We start from the raw sequence: 16,036 nt of genomic DNA on the forward strand, positions 1-16,036 counted from the left end.
TACACTAGAAAGACCTGCAGTCTCTATTTTCATGGAGCTTCCTTGGGTGAAAAGCATTCAAATGTGTTCAAGCACATTTTTTCCTTTCACTTTGATTAACGAAGGTAGAGTCAGACGTACACGAAACGATGCCGCCAGGCTCCAGGAAGCAAGAAGCCTACATCTTTTCCATTCTCTGGGCCAAGCGGCCTATGCCAGTAACACTTGTGGAATGTTGACTATGAGGAGTCAGAGCTGAAAAGTTGGCTGGAAGTTAAGAAGCCATCTCAGAAAAACACTCAATAGTTACCCCACCCTTACTTCCTCTGATGGGTGGGAATTTGGAGAGAAGGCATTTCAGTTTCCACAGGTGTGTGGCAGCACCTGCGCTACCTGGCCTTTGGGATCTTCTGCCTTTACAGCTGGATCCCCTGTGAGGCTCCTAAACCCGGTCCTGTGCTCTCACCCTGGACAGCTATTTTTAGTTCCCCACCCAGGCCATGCTCTTTCACACTTCCTTTTCTTCGCCTGAAATGCCCTTGCTCTCCTCATTCACCTGGAGGCCTCCTGCTCAGGTTTCCAGGCTCAGCTCAAACCCTGCTTCCCCTGGGAAGCCTTCACTGACCCCGGCTGCTTAGTCAGCTCAATGCAGTTGTAGCAGCAACTGTGAGAAAAGACAGAGCAGGAAATGGATCTCATTCTAGCTTTCACCAGATGTGGAGTTATGTAAACTTTCTGAACCTTCTTTTTTCCCAGTTAAAAATACAGACACTTGCCTTCCAGGGCTGTTGTGAGGATTAAGTACAATGGTGAAGGAAAAGTCTCGAAACCAAGAACTTGGCACACAGACAACATTCAGTAACTACTGCTTCCTGTCCCCTCCTCTCTAGCCATACCTTGGAATGGCAGAAACTTAAAATCTCATGCTTAGATCAACTGTGGCCCTTATTTTGAAAATCATTGGGATTACAATAATATAAAGTATCAAATTAAAACCAGCATTATAAATCAAAGCTTTTAAAGATGGTCTGATTACTTACAAAGGTCCTTTGTATGAAGAATGACTATAAAACAATCAGAATGATCTGTTACTTGAAGTGCATGCATGTGATACTTTCAAAGATCCTGATCTAAAGCCTCAGCACCGTGTGTCACAGGCCTATAAACTTTAAATAGAGGTTAATGCTATATTCTTAGCAATGACATCTGCTCTTGTACCTATTTTACAAACTCAGAGCTAGACCAAAAACACAGTACATCAATAGCAGAGATTTAAAAAACACACAACTAATAACATTATGAGAGCAATAATTGTTTTATTTAATAAAAACTTTTATTTCTTCCAAGTCTTTCACCCATGCCTTAACACGTTACAAACACTCATCACCCCTCACCATATCCTCGGTGGCAGGTCGGTGGTGCTGGGATAGCTCTGTTGTCCGGTTTCCAGGACTGTGTGCAGAAGTCCTGCCACCTCGGTGTAGCACAGTGATGCTGGCTGTGTTTCTTGGTAGGAGGAAGTAGATGAGGACTATGGGGTACTCATAAACAGGCCTGGAAGTTTCGTGTTCTGTTTTGATAAATTCTGAAATCATTAGTGCCTTGCTCCATCAACTATTTATAAACATTGTGGTTAAAAACATAGAATCCGGAATACAAAGCCTGGGTTCAAATTCCAGCTCTGTCACTTCCTAGCTCTGAGGCTTGGGTGAGTTACTTCCTCTGTCTGTGGGTTAGCGTCCCCATCTGTAAAATGGGCATAACAAATGGTTACCATAGAGCTGCTATGGGGAGCAATGCCTAGCACATAATTAATGCTCCTAATTATTGGGAACTGTTAGTGTTAACTTTTATTCCTATGCTAGACACTGAGATGCATTGGTGAACAAGGCACTCAATAAATATTTAGTGGATGAATAATGCAAAACCATCATAGAGTGAAGCTATAAGTATGATTTCAGATACCCAGGTGGTTTCCGTGAATGGCTGATGTTAGAGAATAATAATTGAAACATTCATATGATTTAGTCTCAGCAACATGCTCATTTGCCCAAGAGCAGAAATAGATCATGTAAAAGAAATGACATTATACACCTGATGTCACAAAAGACAGACCAATGAGAATAGGCCCTCAGCTCTGTGCACAAGTGATTCTTTTTTAACTTGGCTAGCAAATGAATATTTTTTAATCAGCTTATAAACCTTGTTTAATTGCTAGCCAAATGCACTGACTCTCCAATGAGGTCATGTTTGGAAATATATGTAGCAACATTTAAAGAACTCAAAACCATAAGAAAATCTGAACTACTCCAGCCAAATCTGGCTTCAATATTGAAATGTGAGATGTAGAATTAGGGGGAGGCATATGCTCAATTGGATCATTGTTTTATATGACCCTTTATACTTGAGCACGGGGTAAAGGCGTTTCAGGAGATCATTATTAAAACTGCTCGCAGCATAAACCAGTTCAAACCGCTGCTAAAATTTCTAGTGCTGCTTAAAAATGCTCAGCAGAGCATAACCCCAATATTTACATCTGGCTACAAGCACATAATCATCTTAAGTCTTGATTTTAAATACTGAGATTTTCTTCTAAAATTCTTCAAAATATATGCCTTGAGAAAAGGGGGATTTAATAAGCATGATCAAAAGCTGAAGGGGAGATCGAGTTATTAAGGAAGGTGCTGAAAGAGTGAATGCAAGCAATTGGTACAAATCGAAAATGGCACAGAAGGCCAAAGAACAGAGGGGTCTGGAGGAAGAAAATCACCTCCCTCCGACTCAGAGGAGCATGTGTGTACACGTGACTAAGTGCTCTCTGGCTTTTTGTGGGGGTTTTTGCAGGAGGCCAGGGGGAGTTTTGGGGGTTTTTGCAAGAGATGATCAAACATTAGGTAGTAAGTTTGGGTAGTTAGTTAGCCTTTTCAGAAATCAGCATAGATGTAAGGGTTGGTTTCTTTACCAGCTAATAAAAACGACAAGAAAGAATAGAAAACTAGAAAGAATAGTGAAGCCATACTTCAAAAAACAGTAATGGGAAGCTGCCTTCAGTGTTGGACATCCTGAAACCACCAGTGATCCCTGAAAATAACTCTCTCTCTCTCTCTCTCTCTCTCTCTCTCTCTCTCTCTCTGTCACACACACACACACACACACACACACACACACACACACTCAAAAGTAATAATTGATAAAGGGGAGAATTAACTATTACTTAAAAGTTCTTTTCAGGCAGGTATTATATTCCCTAAAATTTTGTAAATTACATTAAAATACAGAGTCCTTAAATATTTTGACTTTTTGTGAGTCTTAGTTTGGACAAAGGAAGTAAAATAAAGTGGATGTGAGATACCCTTTGGTTCCACTTACCCAGTGTTCTCCTGGCAGCTGCTTATCTGGCTTATAAACAGACTACCCTCTGTCACCTTGTTGTGCTCCACATCGCTTTCTCTTTTAGGAGAAAATGGATCCCAAATATATGTGTATATTCAAAATATTACTTTAAAAGTGTTAATACACAGATATTATGCCTTAACATGCTTATGTTGAACTTAGCTTGGAGTTATAACACATTACCATACACTTCAAGGCTTAAACAACCTGAATTTATTCTCTTACTGTTCTGTAGGTTAAAAGTTTGACACAGATCTCACTGGGCTAAAATCACAGTGCCGGCAGGACTGCATTGCTTTCTGGAGGCTCTAGAAGAGAATGCATCTCTTTGCCGTTCCCAGCAGCCGCTAGAGGCTGCTTGCATTCCTTGGCTCCTGGACCCCTTCCTCCATCTTCAAAGCCAGCCACCTTGTACCTCCCTAAACTGATACACAATAATTATCTCTCCCTCTGACTTCCTTTTTCTGCCTCCTTCTCTCATGGTTAAGGACCCCTGTGGTTACATGCTGCTACCTGGACAATCCACAGTAATCTGCCTACTTCAGAATCAGTTGATTAACAGGTTTAATTCCATCTGCAAATTTAACCCACCTTTGTCATGGGTAGTAGTTTGCTGGAGCTACCATAACAAACTACGACAGCCAGGATGGCTCAAACAACAGAAATTTACTTTCTCACACTTCTGGAAGTTCAAGGCTGGAAATCAAAGCTCAAGTTGCCAGCAGGGTGAGTGTCTGGCAATACCTCCTGCCTTGGTTTGCAAACAGCCACCTTCTCACTGGCCTTTCCTCCCTGTAAACACAGGGAAAACTCTGATAGCTCAGTCTTATGGGATTAGGACTCCACCCTTATGACCTCATTTAATCTTCATTACTTCCTTAAATGCCCTGTCTCCAAGTACAGTCACATTGAGGGTTAAGGCTCACTAAAGAAAAGTGATTTTGTACTTATTATACTTCTGACACCAAAAGTTGGGTTTTTTTCTCACCAACAATCAGTTCTTCAACTTTCCAGATACCAACTAGCTGTCCCACAATTTGATTCAATTCTGATACTGACTACTGGACTTTGTGCAGGTCACACCAGTTATAAGGGCTGAGTCCCACAAGACCACTCCCATTTCGGATACCAGTCATAAGTCCCAGGTCGTCACCTGTACTTCTGACTAACCAGAGGTTCCCACAATCTCCTCCTCAGATTCAATAATTAGTTATAAAGGCTTACAGAACTCAAAGAAACACTTTACTTAAATGTATAATCCTATATAATAAAGGCCTATAATGCAAATTGTCCCCTCAACCGGGAGTTCGAGCAACTACCCTCAGCCCCTGCACCCCCCTCCCCTGGCCGGCCAACCTCCCATGTCCCTTCCCCCTGGCCATGCACAAATTTGTGCACCAGGCCTCTAGTTTTATTATAAAGAATATTGTAAAGGATACAAATGAACAGCCAGATGACGAGTTACAAGGGTGAGGTCCAGAAAGGTCCTGAGAGCAGAAGCTTGTGTTCCTGTGGAGTTAGGATGCACCAAGCTTTCTGTACATGAACATAGTCACTGACCCAGAAGCTCTCTGAACCCTGTGGTTTAGGGATTCTAATGGAGATTTCATCATGTAGGCGTGATTGATTACTAAGGCAATCTTCAGCCCCTCTCCCCTCCCCTGAGGTCAGGGGTAACAGCTGAAAGTTCATGCCTTGGTCTTTCCAACCTCTATCCATCCTGACACTACCTAAGGGCCCTCAGCCACCAGTCATCTCATTAGCATACAAAAAACATTCTTAACACTATGGGGATTCCAAGGATCTTAGAAGCTCTTATGTCAGGAACTGGGGAATAAGACCAAATATTTACAAAGGATTTTACTATCACCCCTATCACTCAGGAAACTGCAAGAGTTTTAGGAGCTCTGAGCCAACCACCAGGGACAAGTACCAAGTATACATTTCTTATTGTAGCACAACATCACAAGCTTCAACATATGAATTTTAGGGGGAACACAATTCATGTGATATAACACAGTCACAGGTTTTGGGAATGACTTCATGGACATCTTTGGTGGAGCCATTATTCTGCCTTCCATTTTGCTTTACTTTGCATTGCAGACTCACCATCATGATATGCTTGCTCAGAGGACAAATGAGGGCACCACGTGAGTCTGACCACAGATAGGGCCAAGGAGAGGAAAGGCTGCAGGGGACAGTGGCTCTTTGGCCTTCCCCCCACCTCCCACCCCCAAGTGGTTGTAATTGATGCTTGAACCATTTCCAAACAGAGAACCAGCCTTCCTTCCTCTCTGGCACCCATTCAGGGGAAGATCAATGTGTGCCACTTACTCAGAATAAAAGGTTCAAGTGGCAGTGGTGTCAGGCCCTCCAAACCTTGCAGCTGTAACAGCTGCAACACAGTGGCAACTCACAGGTGCCCCGAGGTTAATCTGAACACTGTTAAATGGTTTGCACTAGCAGCTCCTGGGAAAGGACCCGTGTACTGGGTCTTAAAATCCACATTTTACGATAGCATGATGCATGAAAGAGACAAGAAATAAGCACAGCACTAGTTGTTACAAAGGAGTATGCCTCTGAAAAGTGCAGAGCAGCTGATTCCCAGAGCAGGCAAAAGCTCACATCTTTATATTCCCCTTTTATCATTCAAGAAGGTCACTGGGTTAATCAGACCCATTATTCATCATTTGTGTGTCAGGATACACAGGAATGAGACCATTTTGATAAAGGGCCTTACTGTTCTCAAGGGGAAATAATTAGCCCAGGGAGTAAGATATTTGCAGATTTGAAGCCTAAAAGGACACAGCAAGTATCTTCAGAATGAAAACAACTGTAGATTCCCCCTACCTTGTCATCTGTACTAGACAACCTCTTACCATCGGGCAGAAGCTTGTTAATGAATTTTTTAGCCAGAATTAGCTACCATTATGATAACACACTAAAGATCAAGCAATAGAAGTGTAAAAGAAAGGAGGGTAAGATGACAAGGAAATACTTTCTTGTCCTTCTCCTATCCCATCACACACACACATACACACACACACACACACACACACACACGTCTTATTAAAGAACAAATTAATAAGCTGTGCTGATATAAACAGCATTTATACTGTTCATATTATGATGGTTCCTAAAAAAACAAAACAAACAAACAAACAAACAAACAAAACACCAAGCACCTATATGTTAACTAATATCTAATCTTAGTCATATCCTGAACACCATGTCCTTGCATCAAGACAAGAACTGAAGCAATGCACACTGGAATACAGAAAAGTCTATGCAACCATTAACCTGCCTTTCCTATGCCCATGACAGATATTTCTAATTAATTGTAGCATTATTTCCTACTGAACCCAGAGGAAACTTCATAAAACCAAGACAGGGTTCCAAGTAGCTGCTATCAAGCACTCAGGGTTGGCATATAATGATGCCTAGCTGTCTTCCTGGCATATAACATTTCTAATTTCTTCCCCTCTACCAACCTCTTCCTCACTTCCATCAAACATAAATAGGCTGAACCCTCCTGGCAGTCATCATATCTGAGTTTTCATCAACCCAGCTCACACTGTTCACCTGGCCCTGATGACTCCATGAGACCCCACACCACCCAAGCTGTTTGCAGTGGTCTTTCCATATGCATAGCCTGTGCTGGCTCAGGCTTCAGACTTTTCTAAAATCTCTCAAACAAGCAACAGCTGGCCTCAGTTTGCCCCAGACCTCTCAATAAAAGGCCCTAGACCAGGGGTGGGCAAACTTTTTGACTCGAGGGCCACAATGGGTTCTTAAACTGGACCTGAGGGCCGGAACAAAAGCATGGATGGAGTGTTTGCGTGAACTAATATAAATTCAAAGTAAACATCATTACATAAAAGAGTATGATCTTTTTTTTTAGATTTATTCATTTCAAACGGGCCGGATCCGGCCTGCGGGCCGTAGTTTGCCCACAGCTGCCCTAGACCCAGCACTAGCAGCATCTTGCATTGGTTCACAACTTGGCCTCTCCTGGGTACCTACAAGCACAAAACATGTACAGCCATATGCATATTGCTCTGTAGCTCCAGTTGGGTGGCCACAGGCAGGGCACAAACAGTAGCTGACTTTGCACCTCCCGGGAGGCCCCAGGGCCTCTGCACCCAGTGGTCAGCTTCAGACCACTCCAGATTACAACCATACTACATCCATGAGTGAGCAACACACTCAAGGGGAGACTTGGAGAGCACCAAAGCCCCACTGAAGCAAGTCCTGCTCCACAGGGGGTCTCCTGTACAGCAGATCTTCTGCTGTAGTTGCAGCTGGTATGCACAGAGATTGGCTTGAGGGGTTAATCCCCCCCCAGTGATGCCAACAGCAATCAAGGCTCAACTACAACAAGACAGTGCACACAGATAACACAGAGGTACAGCTAGAGTGCCCAGCTTAGGTGACTGTGGAAGCTGAGCCACTGGGCCCTACAGCACATCTCTTACACAAGGCCACTCTACCAATTCCAGGAGACATAGGAACTCTACCCAATACATAGAAACAAATACATGGGAGCAGCCAAAATTCAGAGACAAAGAAACATGTCACAAAATAAATAACAGAAGAAGCCTCCAGAAAAAGCACTAAATTAAATGGAAGTGAGCAACCTACCAGATACATAGTTCAAAACAATGGTAATAAGGATGCTCCAGAAACTTAATGAGAGCTTCAAGGAACTTAGTGACAACTTCAAGGACTCAGAGAGAACATCAACAACATGAAAAAGGACCAGTCAGAAATGAAGCATACACTAACTGAAATGAAGAATAATTTACAGGGAATCAATAGTAGAGTAGAGGAGTTCAAGTCAGCGATTTGGAATATAGGAAAGCAAAAATACCCAATCAGAGCAGGAACAAGAAAAAAGAATAAAAAAATATGAACATAATGTTAGGAGTCTCTGGGACAACTTCAAGCATGCCAACATTTGCATCATGGTGGTGCTGAAAGGAGAAGAGAGGGAGCAAGAAATAAAAAACCTGTTTGAAAAAATAATGACAGAAAACTTCCCTTACCTGGTGAAGGAAATAGACATACAAGTCCAGAAAGCATAGAGAGTCCCAAACAAGAGGAACCCAAAGAGGCCCACACCAAGATGCATCACAATTAAAATGCCAAAGGTTAAAGACAAAGAGGATCTTAGAAGCAGCAAGAGAAAAATAGTTACTTACAAGGGAGTGCCCATACAATTGTCAGCTGATTTCTTAACAGAAACTTTGCAGACCAGAAGGGAATGGCAAGAAATATTCAAAGTGATGAGAAGCAGGGACCTACAACCAAAATTACTCCACCCAGCAAAGCCATCATTTAGAATTGAAGGTCAGATAAAGAGCTTCCCAGATAAAGAAAAGCTAAAGGAGTTCATCACCACCAAACCAGGATTATAAAAAATGTTATAGGGTCTTCTTTAAAAAGAAGACAAAGAAAGATAAAAAAATATGAACAATAAAATGGCAATAAATGCATACCTATCAATAATTGAATCTAAAAATCAAAATAAACAAACAAGAAATCTAGTGAACAAAATAAACTGATGAATAAAATAGAACCTGAGGATGAAAACATGGAACAGGCTAACAAATCTTAGAGGGAAGTGAGTGGGGGGTGAGGAAGGAAGAGATTAACCAAGGAACTTATAATACCCATGAATACAGACAATACTGTGGCAAAGTCCTAGGGTAGGATGGGATCCAGCTGGAGGGGGTAATGGGGGGAGGGCATCTGTAATACTCTCAAATAATAAAAATTTTTAAAACACATAAATAGGCCTTAATGTCAACAGCAAATATTTGTGGAGTACCTACTGCGTGCCAAGCACTATTTAATGCCCCCAGGGAACACAAAGGTTAATAATCAAACCAGTCCTGACACTGAAGTTTAAGATTTTGAAAGTGGGTGTTGGCGTTATTATGGGAGACCTCCTCTGGAATATCTTTGCTAGCCTGGGGAAGACTGTGTGAGGTGGGGGGACCAGAAGGGCCGAGGAAGCAGTGACTACCCGAGACCTAGCACAGTGGGAATTAGCCAGGAGGAAAAGGAGGAAGGCCACAGTCTGGGTAGTGGGAACTGGAGATGAGAAAGAGCACAGCAAGTGGTAGGAGCAAAAGTGGTTCAGCAATAGGTCAGTGAGACAGGAAGTGAATTCCCCATCATGAAAGCCCTCTGCTCACTCGGTCCATAGAGTCTTCTTTTCGTTTTACTTCTCCCCTTCCAAATACTTTTCTTCTTAATGATGTATTGGGTGTTAAAAAATATTATTAAAATATGAATGCTTATTGTGAAAATTGATGAAAAACTGCTAAAGAGAATTAAAATTAAGTTCAGCTCCCTGTTAACACAATGGCCTATTTTCTTCGGATAGTGTTTCCTATGCCATCGCTCTGCCTGAGTCTGTTTTGGAGGGAGGACATTTCGTTTTCTTTCCTATTTTGGGGGTGGGGGGGGGGGGGGTGGGGGGAATTTGTTGGGGTTTTTTTGCTGAATATTATACAGTGAACATTTTGTACCTCAAAACATAAAGTTATAATTTATGACCTAATCCTCTATTGGTAGCTACAAATTTTTTTTTCTGTTCGTGCTACTTGATATGGTTATGATTATTCTTATACATAAATATATGTTTACACCTTGGGTTATTCTGAGATAGAGTCCTGGAAGTAGAACTGTCAGGTAAAGCAAAATAAAAGGAGCATTTCTAAAGCTCTTAGTCAGATTGCCAGCTCTTAGTCAGAGGGCCATGTTGCCTTTCATAGAGGTTCTGCTAATTTACACCCCAGCAGCAGCTAATGAGCCTTTTGTGCCACCCCACAGCTTGCTAGCATGGAGCAGCACTGTTTCATTCACGGGTTAAAATAAACTCGTTGCTTTAATTTGTATGACTTTGATTCACAATTTTAAATGTTTTCTTTGGGGGAGGGAGGGAGTTGATTTATGTTTCTCACATAAATTATTTAAATATGCCACATGTTTTGTTTTTGTTTTTAATGGCTTGTCCATTTTTTCATTGTGTTTTTTAATGTTTTCTTACTGATTTAAAAAGTCCTTAGCCCGGCCAGTGTTGCCCAGTGGTTGAGCATTGACCTATGCACTGAAACGTTGCAGGTTCCATTCCCTGGTCAGGGCACATGCCTGGGTTTGGGGCTCCATCCCTAGTCGGGGGAGGGGGAGGGGGAGATGCAGGAGGCAGCCAATGGATATTTCTCTCTCATGGATGTTTCTCCCGCTTCCTTCCTCTCTCTCTAAAAATCAATAAAAACATATTTTTAAAAAATAATAAAAATAAAAAGTGCTTAATAGATTAATTGAACCTGTGAATCTTGAGATGTTGTAGGCAAATAGACCTCTCAAATTTGTCCGTTAAAAACCTTTAAGGCTTGTTTGTAATTGAATATAGTCACATTTAAAAACAGGTTTTTCCCACCTGTGCCACTCTAGTTATGGAATAACACCACAAATGGTATCTTCAGAATCCTGCATGGTCTTACCCACAGGTCACCTCACTTCCCAAGCAGACCCCTGGACCTGGGACCATTACTCATTCCATCAAGTTATCTCCCCCTACCTTCCCTGCGGTGGTTAGGCCTCCTCAGTCTCATGGAGTCCCACCATTTCTACTTGGCTCCAAGGAAAATAAATAATGACTTCTTTTTAAAGATCTTCTTTAAATGCTTCAAGGGTTTCCTGGTGTAATGAGGAATGTAAATTCCCAGTTCCTCAATGCGGTGGGCACAGCCTCTCCAAGGGCTGGCCTTGCTTTCCACTCCCCTCAGCTCACCAGATGCCAGGCACGTGGCCTTCTGTCCTGTCCCAGAGCTCAGGCTCCGGATCGCTCTTCCCTGGGTGGCTGAGCTGCCCTCTCCCTTCAGAATGCCTCAAACATGCTGCCATCCCATAGGGGCCTTCGCTGACCTCCTGTCTATTATTCTTTCTCACAAAATCTGGCTACTTCTCCTTCATGGCACATCTCATAACTTATAACTAACATTGTTGCGATGATCTGTTTAAGATCTGCCTCGCCTACTAAAATGTTATCTCCGGTCACCACACATACTTTGTCTGCAGCCTTAGCCCAGAGGGAAAGATGGAGGGAAGCCGGGAAAGGATTCCACCGCTTTCCTCAACTCAGTTCCACTCAGCTTTTGGCTAGCAAAAATTCCTCCCAGATGTTAACACAGAAGTGCCAGTGTTAGCTTTGGCCCAGCCTCAGGTAAGGGAGGGGCTTTGCAGAGGAAATGACATGGGGTCTGCACTGAGTCCCACAGGACGCTGCTGAGATTGGGGAAGACAGAGAGCACCTATGCGCTGAGAACAGGGCACATGTGAGGAATCCACTAGACAACAAGGCTTCCCCTTCCCAAAGGAATTTTCCTCCCCTCTGCACAAACCCCAGCCTCTGCCACCCCTTGCATTATGCCAGGAATCATATATATAGATGCTCAATGACTATTGGATGATCAGGTGAATGAATGATACATGACAAGGCTCAATTAAAGCAATTCTCTTCTCCTGCAATGCTCCCTTTCTATCCATCTGTGATCCAGCAAGACCTGCCTAGAGACCTACCTCCCTGAAGCTGTTCTTATCCAACAGCAGCACAAATTACCTTCACTTGCATGGAATTTTGCCTTTTATTGTTCTCAGATTAATGCTTTCTGTCTAATCTTATCTTCCCGATTGAACATAAAGTCCAAGAGCAGAACTCCTCCTTCCCCTTCTCTTCCTTTTATTTGTTTGATTGTTTGGTTTTGGTTTTCCAAATCCCCTAGAGAGTAGATGTTTAATTTTTTTTAAAAAAGGCAAGCGGGAGGGAGGGAAATCTAACCAAGAAGATAGCTGACTGAGGGGAATTTGGTTAGCTGACTTCTACAATCCCACGTCTCCATCCTTATTATTATTATTATTATTATTTCACAATCCCTTGAAATCTAAAATGTCCTCAACAGATTTAATTAAATTAATAAGATTTTCCTCCAAGGCTTCAAGTTTCAGCAAAAGATAAATAGCTTACTAGGACTTCATACAATGTAAATAAAGGCATTAATTTTCACCATCCTCTTTTCTCTGAAAGATCAGATACTGTAATTTCCTTTGATGCAATGAGACGCTAAAATAGCACCAGCTACTTTTCATTCACAAAGAAACACTACTGTCATTTCTACCTGAATATTTCTGCATCCTAGAGATCTCAAATCCATCCTCTTCCTTACATCCCCATCCCTGCTGTCTGTTCTAATCTCCTGTCACTTGCAAGCACCCCCCATTGGTCTTCCTTCATCTACTCTTACCCTTGCCAGTACGCTCTATTAAAGACAGCCAGGGTTCCACGCTGCTCATGCATGTCCCTCCTTAAAAGCCCTTGGTGGCTGCCCTTGCACATTAATGAAGACCTTCAAGGCTTGGCATGGTCTGGGGCCAACCACTTCGCCAGCTTCATTTCACCCCATCCTCTCTCATTCTTCTGGTTCCTAAGGGCTCCAGCCACAGGAACGTCCTTTCATTGCTCACACATACCTTGCTTCCTCTAACTCCAGGGTTTCTGTGCATGCGCCCTTCCTCACTCAACAGCTATTTATTTCCTAGGGAAGCCATTCTTGAACCATTCAAGACAATTTGACCTCCCTCACCTCCATTACACATTACACACACACACACACACACACACACACACACACTCAGCACCACCTGCTTTTCCTTCATAGTACTTATTACATTTGCTATTGTGAATTTGTTCATATAATTACTTGTATAACGCCTTGCCCTCCCAACCAGTTTAAAAACTGTAAGGAAAGAAACTATGTTTGTTTGGTTCACCATTATATACCCTTAGTGCCTGAGCAGTACCTGGCAGGTAGTAGATATTTAATAACTATCTGACAAATGAGTGCCATCTGCAATAGACATTAGTAAGATGGATGTCTTTTTTCCTTTTTAATCTAAGGCTACTCAAGCCAAAATTTCAATAAATTGAAATCGAGGGGAAATTAGGTTGGATATTTCTCTTCAAATAAAAGGTTGACAAATTAGCCCAAAGTTACCCATACACTTATTTCCTGTAAGTCTACATAAATTGCTTGCACACTAATCACATTTCCCCCAAAACAACCGAAAGCAATTCAATAAGCTCTTACCTAAATGTCCTGAGCCTGCTCCTGGGTTTTGTTTGGTAAATAACACACTTCATTTCACAAACAACAACAAAAATACAGTCTAGATATTCAAAACTCCTCAAACTTAGGAGGGGAAGTAATTTGGGATAAAAAGCAAGGAAAAAAACACAGTATTTTATTTTGTAAAATTGGTTTATTTACAATTTGGTGTTTTAAAGTTGTATTTGGAATTTTAAGTTTTATATATTTCCCTAGCAGGCATTCTGTTTTCTTAAATATGAAGGCAAAGGATAGGACACCTGAGTAAGTTTGAATTTAAGAGATTTACCTGCTGCTACCGTCAGTAAAATTTAATGTTTAATCCCTGAGAACTAGTAAAGAGTCAAGAATATTCTCGCACATTCAAATGTAAAAGGCATTATTTTAAGAACAGAAATAAAGCTACTATAATGACCTCCCCACATATGGCAATATAAAAAGTCCCTCTTTCACAAATAAACCGAAGGGGTGTGTGCACATGCATTTTAGTTATTAGGTGGACCTAGAGACTAAGATGGTCTAGTCCGGTTTTGGGTAGTTTCTCCCCTTTTAAAAAATATTCCTGGACATGGATACACAATTCACTCAAATAATGGTAATGCCCACTGCTCGCTCAATGTGCCCTCTTTCTAAATTTGTGTGTACTTGTGCTGTTAGCGATTCTCCTTCACTGCCCCAAGACCAAAATTCTTTATCTGACTGCAATCCGAAGCCCAAACTGTTTTTGCAAAGTCACTTTGGAGCAAGTCACTTTAGTTTCCTCCAATATCAAGTGAGGATAATTATAGCTCATAGGGATGTATAAGGCTGCACTGATGTCTAACACCATGGGACCTGCAGAGCTTTCTTCATAAGGAGCCATGCTCTGGAACCGGTGATATCTATAACACATCCTGCTGCTCATGATTATAGATGGCTAGTCAACGCCCTAAATGTCAGCTTTCTTCAGGAGTAAATATTAATTCATTAGTTTGCCCTTTAAACTTTTTGAGATGAAAAGGAATGGCAATTATGCCCCTTCCCCCATATGTCAAGTGTAGCACAGATAGCAAGTATGTAACCACAGCAAAACAGAAGAAACCAAAGAATTAGCAGTAAGATGCAAAATTTTTTATGTGTGTGCAATCGTTTTTCATTGTGGGCAGTGTTAAGTATTACTAATGACAAGTGTTTATTTGCCTAATGGCCCAAAGGAAACGCAGTGCAATTCCAACTTTTTAAAAACAACAGTGAAACAAAGCCACAAATACCCTTTCTTGAAATGTCTCTTCATGCTTTCCATCCAAAACAGAAAATAATCAAGCGAACTTCCCTCTCTCTAAATGACCAACATATTAATGCCAGCTAGGAACATTCTCAAGTGCTAAAGGCAACCTTTAAGTCCCAAGAATATTTATTGGTATCGTTGTTGACTCCAAGAGGGAAAAGATTACAGAAATTACATTTAAGAAAGCTTTGCAAAAAAAGAGAATGAGTGGGAACTATTATCAGATCTGAGGGAAGTCAGATCTGGACAATCTAAGTTGCTGCTTCAGCACCAAGTTTCAATGTTATACCTTATGTGCATTTCTTAAAACTTTGTTTCTATATGCATAGAGTTTCTTGGTTGGTTGGTTGGTTGGTTGGTTGGTTGGTTGGTATATTTTCACAGGACAAGAACTCTTAAGTAACAAGAGAAGCAAGAATGGAAGTCCGTGGCATAGGCTATGATGGTATGTGCGGGTTTGGGAATTCCCACAGTATGCTCTCGTTTTAGCAAATCCCACTTCCGCCGCAGGAAGCCACACTAAGTCATCCTTTGGCTGTTGGTGGCAGGAGGGGTGTAAATAAAAATGTGAGGTAGTTCTTCCCACAAGAGGGAAATATTTGTCTACATAATACCCCTGCATGTCTGACAAATTACTAGAGCATCTGCTTGCTGTCATCTATCTGTAAGTAAACTCTAAGCTTGGTATTAACTGAACTTGACAAATTATGAGCTGGTTGCAGTTCACAGGCCTTATTTTTTGATCCAGCCATGATAGACGGAGACACTAAAACCCCCAAAAATGTGAACCATAGAGACCACCAAGTATAAGAACTGCAGAAGCATAAGCGTTCAAAAGTATATGGGGGAGCTGGTAAGAACACATAATAATTCACCAGAACTGTGCATAAAAAAGAATGAAGGCTGTGGGGATTAACTTACAGGCTCGGCTCCCACAGTTTAACTGTCACCTTGAAGGTTTAAAAAAAGAAAAGATTTGAAGTTCTAGCATAATAGAAAATGTGGCAGAGGCTAGATAAAGGAAAATTAACATAGAGATATTAAGGGCAAAGGAATAGAATATCCTGAGAAAAGCAAGAGTTGTCCAGCAAGAGTTGCCCACGAAAACGTTTCGTCTTTCCTACTTGGAGTGTGCACATTAACAAGGAATAAGAAATTCTCTATTGCTGAAAATATTTGCATTCTACACTTTCTTTAGGCTACTGGGCCAAGAATACCAGAA

Source organism: Myotis yumanensis, unplaced genomic scaffold (assembly GCF_028538775.1).
Source record: "Myotis yumanensis isolate MYYU_CA2020_CCGP unplaced genomic scaffold, mMyoYum1.0.hap1 SCAF_3, whole genome shotgun sequence".
Lineage (NCBI taxonomy): Eukaryota > Metazoa > Chordata > Mammalia > Chiroptera > Vespertilionidae > Myotis > Myotis yumanensis.